The 13,931-nt window shown below is 34.1% G+C and overlaps 1 protein-coding gene across 2 annotated transcripts in view; it reads right to left on the bottom strand.

The window, feature by feature from the left end:
- The window catches only part of LOC129950109 (guanine nucleotide-binding protein G(s) subunit alpha), a 28,773-nt gene extending 20,041 nt beyond the window's left edge, over nt 1–8,732 (bottom strand). Inside the window, exon 1 of one of the 2 annotated variants that reach the window (XM_056061931.1) lies at nt 8,041–8,732. The gene's annotated coding sequence lies outside the window, so the exon portion shown is untranslated. The remainder of the gene's footprint in view (nt 1–8,040) is intronic. The other variant, XM_056061930.1, reaches the window with a different exon arrangement.
- Nucleotides 8,733–13,931: the final 5,199 nt, after the last annotated feature.

Below are 13,931 nucleotides of genomic sequence, written 5' to 3'. Positions count from 1 at the left end.
CGCAAGATCACACGCCAACTGGACAACAAACGAATGGAAGTACATAGTGTGGAGTGACGAAACTAAAATAAATAGAATAGCTCAAGATGGTACACGATATGCCCGAAGGCCAAAAGAAACAGCGTTCCACCCTCTATATGTTTTGGAAATAATCAAGCTTGGAGACGGCTCGCTTAACGTTTGGGGTTGTTTCTCGTGGTGTGCATTTGGCCCAACCCACCGAATCGATGGAACGCTGACAGCCGTTAAATACATTGACATTCTTAAGGAACGATTAGTTTATTGGGCCGATGAACACATGCCAGTCAAATAGTAGTTTCAGCAAGTCAACGACCCAAAGTATACTGCTGGACCTATGAAACAGAAAACAGCTTCACAACAAGGTATTAAAGATAAACGTAAGGTAAATGATATTATAAAGTTATAAATTTTTTAATAAGATTTGATTTTTCTCTTTGTTTGTAATAAGTTTTCCACCAATAAAAGCTGTGTTTTTCGCAGAAACTGTTATATGAAATAATTGTTATGTTTAAGAAACGTTGTTTTAAGTTTAAAAAATATATTTTGAAAAAAAAAAAAAATATTTGTTCACAAAAAAAATAAATACAGATACTGCTTTAAAAGTGAATTGTCCACAGCTGTATGCTGTAACTGTAAAGATAGTTGCAATAAAAATAGAAGATATTTTATTTGTTGTATTTAATTTCAAAAAAGTCAATCACGAATAAAAATTGTGAGCGCACATGACTTTTTTAGAAGTTGAAAGGTAAACTTGCCTTTAGATTTTTGTCTGGGCAAAAGAAATTTAAACTATGACGAAATTGAGTCCGTGTTTTGTTTTGAAAAACAAATGGGCATACAAAAAGAACGTGGAAGCATTTAAGCTAAAACGCTTCTTAGAAGAAAAAAGCAAAACGGTATAAAAGCAATTTTCGATCTTATTTATTTGTAGTCTTAAGATTACATCATCAAATTGTTGGAATATGTTGACAAAAAAAAACATACAAATAAATATAACTGTGTATTTCTGAGTTTGAACACGTAAAACTAAAATCGGAGTTTGGATTCCGAATCACAACTAACAATTAAATTTAAAACCAATTATTAAAAAAACATAAAAGGCCTACATTCAAGATTGTTTATAACTTCAGATAGAGTCAAATTAAGACCCATAAATTATCTCAAAACTCTAGAAGATTTCTACTTTGCAAAATTGTCATACCATTTATTGTTGGACTTTAAATTATCTTTAAAAAAACGTTTATTTTTGTCTCCAGCATTTGTTTAAGGATGACATATTTTAAAACCGGATGTTGTAAGAAAGTTTGATTCAGAGATTCGAATTCAGGATAAATTAAAAAGCATTGTTTTGTTTGTGCACTAGTAACCTTGGCGTGATGGTTAGTGCGTAGGACTGTCATGCTAGAGGTTTTGGGTTCTCTGCCTATGCCACCTAAGTGGTTTTGGTTCGGTATACAAATTCTAGGCTGCTCCATCCCTGAAAAGACTCTCACTCAGGAATGGTTGAGAGTTTTAAGTCACAAGGGCCTAGTTCTTTATAAACTGTTGCGCCACCTAATTCATTTAGTTTTGTTTGCGTACCAAATTTAAAAGGACTTCGATCGCGTTAGTCGTGATGTTATCTGGAGATCGCTAGAGGCATTCCTGATAAAATTGTTGCTATAATAAAAGAGTCTTACAACAACGCAAGGTGTGTTTTGCACAATGAACAGCTTTCCGACGCATTTGAAGTGAGACAGGGTGATGTATTGTCACCGATTTTGTTCTTGCTTGCTATTGATGATGTTATGACTGCTAGGGTGGGTGAACACAAAGACTGGGTATCCAATAGCGCCTGAAATAAACATTATGTCATTTGGACTATGCTGACGACATATGCTTAATAGCAAACAGATATGGAAGCCTAAGCCAAATGTGCCACTTTCTTCAACAAAATAGGGAGGTAGCTGGCTTAAGGATTAATGCCAGTAATACTAAGTTAATGCACACCGCCTGAAACTAACAACAACAGGTTATTGTGAGACAAGTGGCAGTAGAAGAGTTCACCCAATTCAACTATCTGGGAAGCTATTTGGCACTCGATGGTGTAACGGACCTGGATGTCACCAATAGGTTAAAATAAGCCCGTATAGCATTCGGAATGCTTCCAAAAGTGTGGAACTAAAAAATAGAGCTCCGTACCAAGCTAAAGTTGTTTAAGTCCAACGTAAAATCCGTGCTGCTATATGCCCGCGAAATGTTCAAGTGCTCAGCTGATATCTCGAGAAGGTTGCAAACTTCTGTCAACCCCTGCCTACGTTACATCTTAAACATCCAGTGGCAACAAACCATATCTAACGATAAAATGTGGCTCGGGACTGGGCCACTGGGCGATGTTGACATCGCGAAGAGAAAGTGGCGCTGGATTGGCCATACATTGAGAAAGCCGGACGACAAATTAGCAAAGCAGTGCTTTCAATGGAATCCTCAAGGTAGATGGCGACCTAGAAGACCAAGAGAAACATGGAGATCATCTGTTATGAAGGAAGTTCGGTCCCAAAACTTGGAGACGTGGTCCCAGCTGAGATATCTTGCTAGGAATAGAGAGAGATGGAAGGAACTGGTTGCCACCCTATGCTTCAGGAGGACTAAAAGTGCTGCTACTAGTAGCCGGAAACGAAAAAGAAGAAGGAGACCAAATTGTGTTGCCCAGTGTAATTAGAACCTAGAAATAATTTATTTACGAAATTTGATGATTAAAATCGACGCAGTACTTAAACCTCAAAAGCGTATCAAAAGTTCTCTTCCAATCCCTTTTTTTTTCGGTCGAAGAGCATTCAAAGAGTGCGACATTAAGTGGAGGTGCATACATAATCAAATTGGAACATTTATTTTGATACAAAATTTTGCACATGCCATTAACAGTTTCGCGTCAAATAAAGTAAAAATGAAAACTTTAACAAAATACAGGTTTTTTAAAAAGGATCATGTAGCAAAGTTTTGAAAAAAAAATACAAACCATAGTTGGGAAAAGTTTCTGGTAGAAGTTTAACAGCTTTCCTTTCTGATTAAAAACAATCTTTTACATCATATATTTTATTAGATTCATATTTATATTTATATTTATAAGCTAATAATTCTTTAAATATTGCTTATTTTTCAATTTATTTGAATTATTATTGTTACTGAATAAAGCCGTGGCATGATGGTTAGTGCGTCGGACTGTCATGCAAAGGGTCTAGGGTTCAATCCCTGCCTGTGCCATCTTAATTTAAAAAAAAAAAATAATTTTCGCGGGTACTGCCTCTTGCGAGGAATTGACAAATCCTTCAAGAGTAATTCTTGTCATGAAAAAGTGCTTTCTCAAACTAGCCGTTCGGATTCGGCCTTAAATTGTAGGTCCCTTCCATTCCTGACAACAGTACTCGCACACAGGAATGGTTGAGAGTTGTAAGTCACTAGGCCCTGGTTCACAACGGACTGTTGCGCCACCCCATTTGATTTGAATAAAGCCGCTGGAACGGATGGCTTGAATGTCGAGCTTTTTAAAGCAGATGGAGATAAGTTGGTTAGGAGCATGCACCAACTTATCTGTAAGATATGATCGGAAGAAAGCATTCCTGATTAATGGAACCTCAGTATTGTTTGCCCGATCCTGAAAAAAGGAGACACTCTAAACAGCACAAACTATAGAGGAATCAGTCTAATCACCAAATCGACACCCACCATCTTTTACAGGGACGAGCTGTATAGAGCCATGTCTAGTTTTGGCATACCTGCCAAACTCGTTTGTTAATAAAGGTTGGAAACAACTTAATAAAGGGTGATTTTTTTGAGGTTAGGATTTTCATGCATTAGTATTTGACAGATAACGCGAGATTTCAGACATGGTGTCAAAGAGAAAGATACTCAGTATGCTTTGACATTTCATCATGAATAGACTTACTAACGAGCAACGCTTGCAAATCATTGAATTTTATTACCAAAATCAGTGTTCGGTTCGAAATGTGTTTCGCGCTTTACGTCCGATTTATGGTCTACATAATCGACCAAGTGAGCAAACAATTAATGCGATTGTGACCAAGTTTCGCACTCAGTTTACTTTATTGGACATTAAACCAACCACACGAATGCGTACAGTGCGTACAGAAGAGAATATTCTGTTTCTGAGAGTGTTGCTGAAGACCGTGAAATGTCGATTCGTCGCCGTTCGCAGCAATTGGGTTTGTGTTATTCGAGCACGTGGAAGATTTTACGCAAAGATCTTGGTGTAAAACCGTATAAAATACAGCTCGTGCAAGAACTGAAGCCGAACGATCTGCTACAACGTCGAATTTTCAGTGAATGGGCCCTAGAAAAGTTGGCAGAAAATCCGCTTTTTTATCGACAAATTTTGTTCAGCGATGAGGCTCATTTCTGGTTGAATGGCTACGTAAATAAGCAAAATTGCCGCTTTTGGAGTGAAGAGCAACCAGAAGCCGTTCAAGAACTGCCCATGCATCCCGAAAAATGCACTGTTTGGTGTGGTTTGTACGCTGGTGGAATCATTGGACCGTATTTTTTCAAAGATGCTATTGCACGCAACGTTACGGTGAATGGCGATCGCTATCGTTCAATGCTAACAAACTTTTTGTTGCCAAAAATGGAAGAACTGAACTTGGTTGACATGTGGTTTCAACAAGATGGCGCTACATGCCACACAGCTCGCGATTCTATGGCCATTTTGAGGGAAAACTTCGGAAAACAATTCATCTCAAGGAATGGACCGGTAAGTTGGCCACCAAGATCATGCGATTTGACGCCTTTAGACTATTTTTTGTCTACGTCAAGTCTAAAGTCTACACAAATAAGCCAGCAACTATTCTAGCTTTGGAAGACAACATTTCCGAAGAAATTCGGGCTATTCCGGCCGAAATGCTCGAAAAAGTTACCCAAAATTGGACTTTCCGAATGGACCACCTAAGACGCAGCCGCGGTCAACATTTAAATGAAATTATCTTCAAAAAGTAAATGTCATGGACCAATCTAACGTTTCAAATAAAGAATCGATGAGATTTTGCAAATTTTTAAAAAAAAAGTTCTCAAGCTCTTAAAAAATCACCGTTTAGAACCTTTCGATGTCAAAAACATCGTGCTTGAAAGAATAGTGCTGAGCTCACACGTCAACACTAGAGGCTCAATCTTTCAAAAGCCTGTCCAATTACTAGCATAAGCTGATGACATTGACATAATCAGAAGAACTCAGCGTGATGTCAATGGGGCTTTTAAATATTGAGGAAGAGGCGGCAAAAATGTGTTTTTATCGGTTAATTAGGGCAAAACAAAGCACATGCTGGCGTCAAGAAAGGACATACAACAACGACGTCTTGGTCAGAACGTCACCATCGACATACCTAAATTTGAGGTAGTCAAGGACTTCGTCCACCTAGGCTCCGCTGTATACGCAGAAAACAACACCAGCGCTGAGATCAAACGAAGAATAACTCTTGAAAACCGCTGTTTCTTTGGACTAAGAAAGCAATTGAGTAGTAAAGTCATCTCTCGAGGGACCAAAGTGATGATAAGTAAGACCCTTATCATCTCCTTCCTGCTATACGGTGCAGAACCATGGAGTCCAACGACTAAGATGGCTGGGTCACGTAGAGCACATGTAAACCAATTCTCCGGCCGGGAAAGTCTTCGAAACCACACCCACAGGACAGCAGGAAGACCGCGGAACAGGTGACGGGCACGAGTGCAAAGTGACCTCACCCAACTTGGAGCGCGAAACTAGAGACATCTTGCTAGGGACCGAGCTAGATGGAGAAGTTGGTTGGGTGAGTCACACAGGTGTGTAGCACCACCTTAAGTAAGTAAGTATTGTTACTAAGATTTGCTTAACACAAATTTAACAGTGAACTAAAAAAAATTTGGAGTAAGAATAGGAAATGTACAGTGAACAATTTTAATATTCACTGCATTTTAAATTAAAACTGCAGGTAAGTGATAAGACATATTTTTGGTTGCTTATTGAAGGATTATTGAACTACTTAGTTCATTATATAAGTTTTTTTTTTAATTTGAAACTGTACCTGTATCTTTAAAACGAAATTTTATGCAAGATGAGAATTGTTTAAACGATCAACTATCAACGTTTTGCTTATAAAAAAAAACTTTTTCTAGCTTGTTCTTTAATATTTAGTCCCAGGTAAGCTAAAAGCTTTTTTTCCAAATTCATACTTTAATAGTAATTCTAATTATTTTCTAATAGTTTAAAATATAATATGTATGAAGTTCCGTGTTGGAAGCAAATTTGCAGAACAGTACAAAAGGTAAAGAATTAAACAAAAATCCAATTAATAAATTGATTCTCATAACAATATTCATCTCATTTAGTTTCATCCTGAGCCAAGAGAATGCAGAACAGTTTTGGATTCAAGTTTCTAAAATAAAAAACAAATGTTTTTAAGGCTGAGTCTGAGATGCAATAGCTTTTGACCGACTCCAATTATGCTCACAAAATTCTATTTAATACTCGATTAATATAAATCAGTTATTAACTTGTAAACCGATATCGATATTTTTTTTTATACCAATCCAATTCACAAAAACTTTTCAAAGTTTGTATATCAATTTCTTTGCTGCAATTTTGGTTATGTTTTCTTTATTCACTTATTCCTCTTTTCTATTAAAATGTATATATAAATTTTATACTTTTTTTCGATTTACGGATTCTTTGATATCCTTTTTTAATTTGTGTTGTTGAAGACAATTATACATACCTATTGCCATATTAACAAATACAAAAATTGACAAGCCTGGTTAGGAGAACAAGAACAATACCTAATTTTTTTTTTTTCAATAAAATACAAAATCCAGACTTTATTTACAATGCCACTTTTTACACCATAATTTTCTCTTATAGGTAACTACTTGCTATCTATACCTTTAAAAATGAAAATAACAAGGTAGGTAATGTCTTTTCTTTTTGTTGCGATTGAACAAAAAAAAACGAAGAAGAATAATTCATAAAAATAACATTTCACTTTAAAAAAATAACAATCAATAAAACAAAACTCAACTATATTTTATAATAAATGATTTCATAACTTATCATGAATAACATGAATATTTGTTGGTGGTACCTCGTACCTATCTGGAATTTCTCTTCTTTTAACATCAAAACTTATTTTTGTATCTATATCTTCGTGTTGAGTAGAATCAAATATCGTGCGAGAGTGTTATCAAAAAGAAAAGCTAAAGCAGCACACGGCACAAGCAGACCCACAGCAAAGCAAATGGCAGACGAAAATGACTTCTGTGCTGCTACTAAATTATGCAACTAAATTAGTACATAGTACCAAAACCTAATATTCTCAGTTAAAATTTTTGTTGTTAGCTAAAAATCTTCAACTTCAGATATTAAAAATTACCAATTAACATCACATACAAAATTATGAGTAAAAAATAAATAAATATCATGACAAGAAGACAAGTGGCAGAGGAGTTCATAATGAATATTGGTAGGCGTACACAAGACATCTTGAAAATAAAATCAATCGTTTGCTCGTTCGTTCAATGCGCAACAGAATATACAAACCAAAATTGCGAGACTCAATCATGGCCCGTAAATACATGAATATTATTATAAAATAAAAAAAATTATTGATATCAAAAAAACCTATTTTTATAATAACCATAGAGAAATAAATTTAAAAAAAAATAAAAATAAAACAATTCTTTTTCACGGCATGAGGGCTAATAGAAGAAAAATATCTACACATATATAATTTTATTTTGGAATTGAGTTTTTTTGGGAAATGACAGGCTTCCATCTTGTTAACATTTATAGTAGAATTGGAAATCAGTGCAGGACAGAGGATGAGAAATTAACAAAAATCAAATTTATTAGATAAGATTTAATAATATTAAAACCGGCTTCTTTCAGAATCACAATGATCCATAAACAAAAATAATAAAATCATATTTTTAATCAATTATTTTTGAGGAACAAAATGCGAATGCAAAGTCTTACACATGTTTACGTTTCTATATACTTACTTTTGTTTTGCCTAAATAGATTAAAACTATCACTTGTATAATATATTATACCCAATATTGTCGAACTATTTGTTTAATAAAATTTTAATGCATATCTGTTGATATCTTATTCAAATCGTAACAATTAGAATAGCAGCTGATGGGCAAATAATGTGTATTCATTCGAGAAAAAATATTATAGTTTAGTTATTAGAGATGCACATATGTTCCATTTGAAAGAAAATAGATACTTTTCTAAAATTAAAAAACCACGGAATGTTCCACCACACAATCGGTCAATACTTCACAAACTCACTTCTCAGAGATATGTTTACTTTGTGACTTCCTTTTCTTTAACACCAACTTGGTTTATTTAAATACAAAAAAAAATAAAAATTGAAAAGCCACATACACACTGATGGAATGAACCACTGAACAATTTTTTGATTAATTTTTTAGAATTTGTGGAAATCAAAGGGAATATTCTCACATTCACATCGCCATTCGTCAGATTTGCGTTACTTATTTATGATTTGCAATAGATATAATTTACAATTGCCCGTTGTACCAAATATCTTTCATGATCACAAAAACGGATTTCAAGGAGAAAACTTAAGCCCAATATGGCTGATTATTTTTATACTGATTAAAGGATCTGGTTACTTGAATCCGGATTTGTAGGGTTGGTGGACGATGCGTTCAGGTAAAAAGTTTCTAGTGTAGATACTTTTTTAGTATTGTTCAAACATTTTTTTATTGTTTGACTACTGGAAGGAAAAATCTGATTCCAGTGTGGTGAAAAAGGCAAAACATAAAATTCAACACAAGAATACTTACTCCATAGAGAATTATACATACATTTCTCTATGCCTTAGGTTTCTTCCATAATCAAAAACAAAATGGTTCAACAACAAAACATTTTAAGTTCTTATTCCAACTGTCAAATTGAAAAGTTGCACTGCATTTGTGCTAAATCGTATAGGGCCCTACACACTATCAGGCTTTACTATCAAGTATTATTGCGGATTTTTCTGTGAGATAACATTGATGCAAATTATTCACCACACACATCAGTTAACATTGACAGCCATATTGCTATTTTTTTGTTCAATTTTTTCTAGACTTTCAAACACGATTTACGCTTTTGATTTGCGTATTTCAAAAGAAAAAAACATCTAAACCATGCATGAAAAAGAAGTTTTTGTTAAAACGAGCAATGCATGAAGATAGTTCTTTACTTAGACAACTGTCAAATTTCGGTAAAAAATACAGGAATTTTCTTCTCCTGTGAAATTCCTCCTAATTTAAGAATAACATTCATCCTCTCCAGCTCCTGACCTTTTGAAATTTATATTTTTTTAGTTCTACTTTTGATTTTATTTTCCTGACTAATTAAAGTAGCCTTTTCATCGCATTCTTTCAATTTAATACGAAGCTTTTCGTAGTACTTTAGTTTTGTATAAGTCTTTTTTTTTGTGTATTCCTTCGAAAGTATTTTCCACAAACAATCATTTTGCATACATAAATTTGCAATGTAATATTTTTTTATTTCCATAAATATGTCATTTATTACTGTGATTAACATTGACGACAATATGAGGCTACGAACAATTGGTGTTTTTCTTTTTTAGTTCAGAGCTGAGCAATGAGCAGAGTCTGAGCGAGCAGAGTAGAGTAGAGTAGAGTTCTGGGCAGAGCTCTCTGATTTAATTATGATACAACTTGAGCACTAAACTTTAATGATTTTAAATGTTGTCTGTTTGAAGGCGTTCAAAATGTTCTTTAATCAAATTAATTAATAAAACAGTCATAGAGTTGGTCTATTTGACTCCCGAAATAAATTTGATTGATAAAAATGCTATATGCAATTATTTTTTTTTCTAAATTATCTTTAATTCTGCACTAAAGAGTCGCCTCTTCCGCCATTTTTATTGTTTTGACGATATTTTTTTAATTTCCCGGCTTTCAAATATAAAATTGTTTGTGTTCAGCATTTTACTCCGTTTACTCTGTTATTTTCTCTTCCACCATACTTATTGTTTTGACAATGATTGACGATAATTTTTCTTAATTTCCGGGCTTTCAAATATCAAAATTTTCAGCATTTTACTCCTGTTATGTTTTTCTGAATTCACAGAGCGTGATCTGAGAATGTTCAGAACTAAAAAAGTAACACGAATTCGAAGCTCTGAACGATCAGAGCTCAAAAAGAAACACAATTATTCTTTTGACAGTTCGAGCTCTGCTCTGAACTAAAAAAGAAGAACGCCAAATAACTCCTTCAAGTAAAATTGACAGGCAATAATTATACTGGGTAATGCCCTTTTGACGCTATTAATTTAAAACGAAACCAAGCAGTAACATAGATATTTCAACCTTGATTGTTTTATGACGAAAAAGGAGGCAAGTCAAAAGTTACCAGAAACTCATAGCAACTTGGGTAGATTATCATCTCAGCAATTTTGTATACCAGGGATAAAATTGCCTTTATACTGCCTTATATCTACAACTAAGGGAACGAACGGAGAAAAACATAGCAAACAAATGCAGAGCAATTACTAGAAGGCTAAGGTCAAAGGCTCAATGTCAAAAACTTAAGATCAGACCAAAGAAGTACGAACCCAAGCTTATAATCATAGGACTTTTTGAAACGAGGGGACTATTTACTTTTTGCAGAGAGCTTTAATAGAATTTAAAGGAATTTATCCAATCTTAAGGAAACTACCTTAGAAAAAAAGAATAGAAAAACAGTCCCAACTTTCGAGGGGCTAACTATGAGAAATAATAAAAATAGTGAGCCTCAGAAAACTTGAAGAACTTTTAACCTGGAAGTGCCAATAGACAGGCTTACACAAGAACTTCAAATACAAATCTTCTACTTGGAACAAGTTGTATTGTTTTGATTGCTTTGAGTCGATGAAACCCAACCATACATATCTAGAGGTTAAAACAAAGAATTATGTACATAAGAAGATGGGACTCTTTTAGTGCAGTGTGCTTTGGAGTTTACGTTTTAGAAAAGAAGGAACCTTACATTTGAAGATGGTACAAAAATCCAGGAGAGAATTAAGACAACTTACATATCTTGGTATTAAAGATATGCATATGAAACACACTATAATGCATTGCTATAAACTCTTTTGAATTGATCAAATAGAGCTTAACTGATTTGGAAGATCTTGAAAGACTTTTGGGGGTACTGTTTTTTTTTTGTTTTTCAAAGAACTGACCTTCAAACTTCTGCTTTAACATAAGGGACCAAATAGCCAAGTACCTAAAGTATAGAACAATAGAAAGCGAAAACTATCCAAGTAAGTTGTGAAAACATGGATAAAAATTAGATCTACAAAGTGACTTCAAAGATCTTAGCTATATGAATATTTGAACTTATACCAAGCACTACTTTTGCAGACATATTAAGGCACCATACAAAAGTACCATAATCCCACTTGATGTGGTGGACTCACTGAAAGGATTTAAGCCTTTGCCATACTGTCTAAAACTCTAGAAGTGTCTCAATGATCTCCTCTTTTTGTATTACCTGCGCGGTAGTTCAAGAGATGGAGGGAACCTATAGTTTTATTGCGAATCCAAAGAGCTAATTTGAGAAAGCAATTTTTATGTCAAAAATTAGTCTTCTGTCAATTCCTTATAAGAGGCACTACCCATGAAAAAAAAACTTTAGGTGGCTTTAACAGTGAACTCAAGATCTCTGTAATGACACTACGAACTTACCATTACGCCACAGGTATTAACATTTGCTGTACTTGACAACAGTGCGGTAATTTTTCCCATCTTATGCAGTTAGGCGTAGAATTACCCGTGTCTTGTAAGGAAATGGGTGGCATAGTAAAGGACCTAATATCTGACAATATGAGCCGCATGTCTTAGATCGTTAACTTCTTAAAAAATAGAAGTCGGACCAAGGTTGAAAGCATCAACTGATGCTTTTAAATTTGTTTTCAAAATGGATTTATATTGACAAACGATCCATTATACCCTAAATAAACTTCAAATGCTGTCACAGCACTCTAAACCATTACGCTGCCTCCACCATGTTTTACGGTAGCAACTAAGTGGTTCGGATCCATCGCTGAATTTGTTTTTCACCATACTTTTTCGCTCTCATCACTTCAAAATAGATTCGTTTTCGATTTGAAAATGCATGCCTTTTTCAATTCGTTTTTTCACATATGTATAATGTTTTTTTCTGCGCAAAGTTCGTATATGGTATCCATTATTATTTAAAGTTATTTGTAGGGTTTGTGGATGTATCAATATTTTGGAGAAACAAATTTGGATGTACGTTAAAAATGTCAAACTCGTGCAACACATGCCTTTATGGTAAATAAGAGTAAAATTGTGTAAACAATTTTTGTTTCGATTTACTTCGACAGAAAACACTGCGGAAATGGATTCCGCATAAAGTGGTGATGTTGAACAAGTGTTGCAAGAAAAAGTTTTGTAAGGTTTTTAGAGCGAGGAAACATTTATTTGTACTTTATATTAATTTTATAAGTTCACTTAAGAAAATCACATAAAACACAAGCAGAAATGGCTAATTTTGACATTTCCTCCCTGTGTGTTCTTTTACTATTTATACATTTTAAGTAAACCCTCAGATCCTATAGTATGCCAAACAGGAACATGCTTGTATAAATCGCTGTTCGTACGCTGTTCAATCCATAGAAAAAACTTGTTTTAGTCGTTTACAGTGGCTCAAAAAACAAACGGTTTTCCTTGCCTTTATATTTTAAACATATTCTACTTAGACCCCAACCTAACTGTACAAAAATTCCTGCTGTGGCAATGGAAAGTTCATTTGAGGTGAAATATCTCTTATTTGATCTGGATGAAAAAATGTGAGTGGTTGGAAAAAAAGCAAAATGGCGGATTGGGCTACAAAAATAACCTACTTAATTTTTGTGACTTGTCAAAAATAATAGGTTCGCTGTGCTACTGGCTTTCATTCCACATATTTTAGTACCTACAATTTATGCATACGGACATGTTATTCATTATTTTTTTACAGTTTTTAATTTAACGTTTTATAAAAAATAACAAGAAAAACCAATGGATCTACTTTCCATTACTGCAGCACGAATTTCAACTCTCGATAGATACGTGAAAATAAATAATAACTATAGCAATTTTAGAGCTAGGACACATTTATTTCCATTTTAAATTAATTTTAAAAAGTTCACTTTTTTACATACAAAACACGCAAAAGTAGCTGATTTTGACATTTCTTCCATGTTTTTTGTTCAGGATTTCTTTGATTTTAGTGCTCAAATGCAAAAGGTACTTTGCGTATACCCAAACTCGCACCCACCCAAAATCCTATAGTGATCCCAAGCAGGGTGTTAGCATGCCCCCTTACCTACCTAGCTATTAGTACGCCGTTCTATCAATTCTAAAAAAACTTGTTTTAGGCTCAAAAAATGAAATACAAAAAAGTAGGGTTGAGTCCGGAAAAGAAAATTATTTTTTTCTATGAGTTACATATGTTTCTTGCCTTAATATTTCAAACATGTTTTATTGAGACCCCTACCTAACTGTGAAAACAAATCAGAAAGTAATTCGTGCTGCGGTAATGGAAAGTTCATTTGAGGTGAAATCTACCATATTCGCTTTTGGTGAATAAATGTGAGCGGTGGAAAAAGCAAAATGGCGGATTGGTTTACATGGGCTACAAAAATAACCTATTTAATTTTTGTGACTTGTCAAAAATGATAGGTCTGCTTTTATTCCCCACATTTTAGTACCTACAATTTATGCATACGGACATGTTTTTCGTTATTTTATATTAGTTTTTAATTTAGCGTTTTAAAAAAAAGACAGGAAAAATTAATTAAAAGTTAGAGTATTTCATGAAGAAAAACGGTAACTTACCATCGAAATACCATTTTTTA

Source organism: Eupeodes corollae, chromosome 3, assembly GCF_945859685.1.
Source record: "Eupeodes corollae chromosome 3, idEupCoro1.1, whole genome shotgun sequence".
NCBI lineage: Eukaryota > Metazoa > Arthropoda > Insecta > Diptera > Syrphidae > Eupeodes > Eupeodes corollae.
Note: the sequence above shows the minus strand (reverse complement) of the source record. Positions and strands in the feature narration are given on the sequence as shown.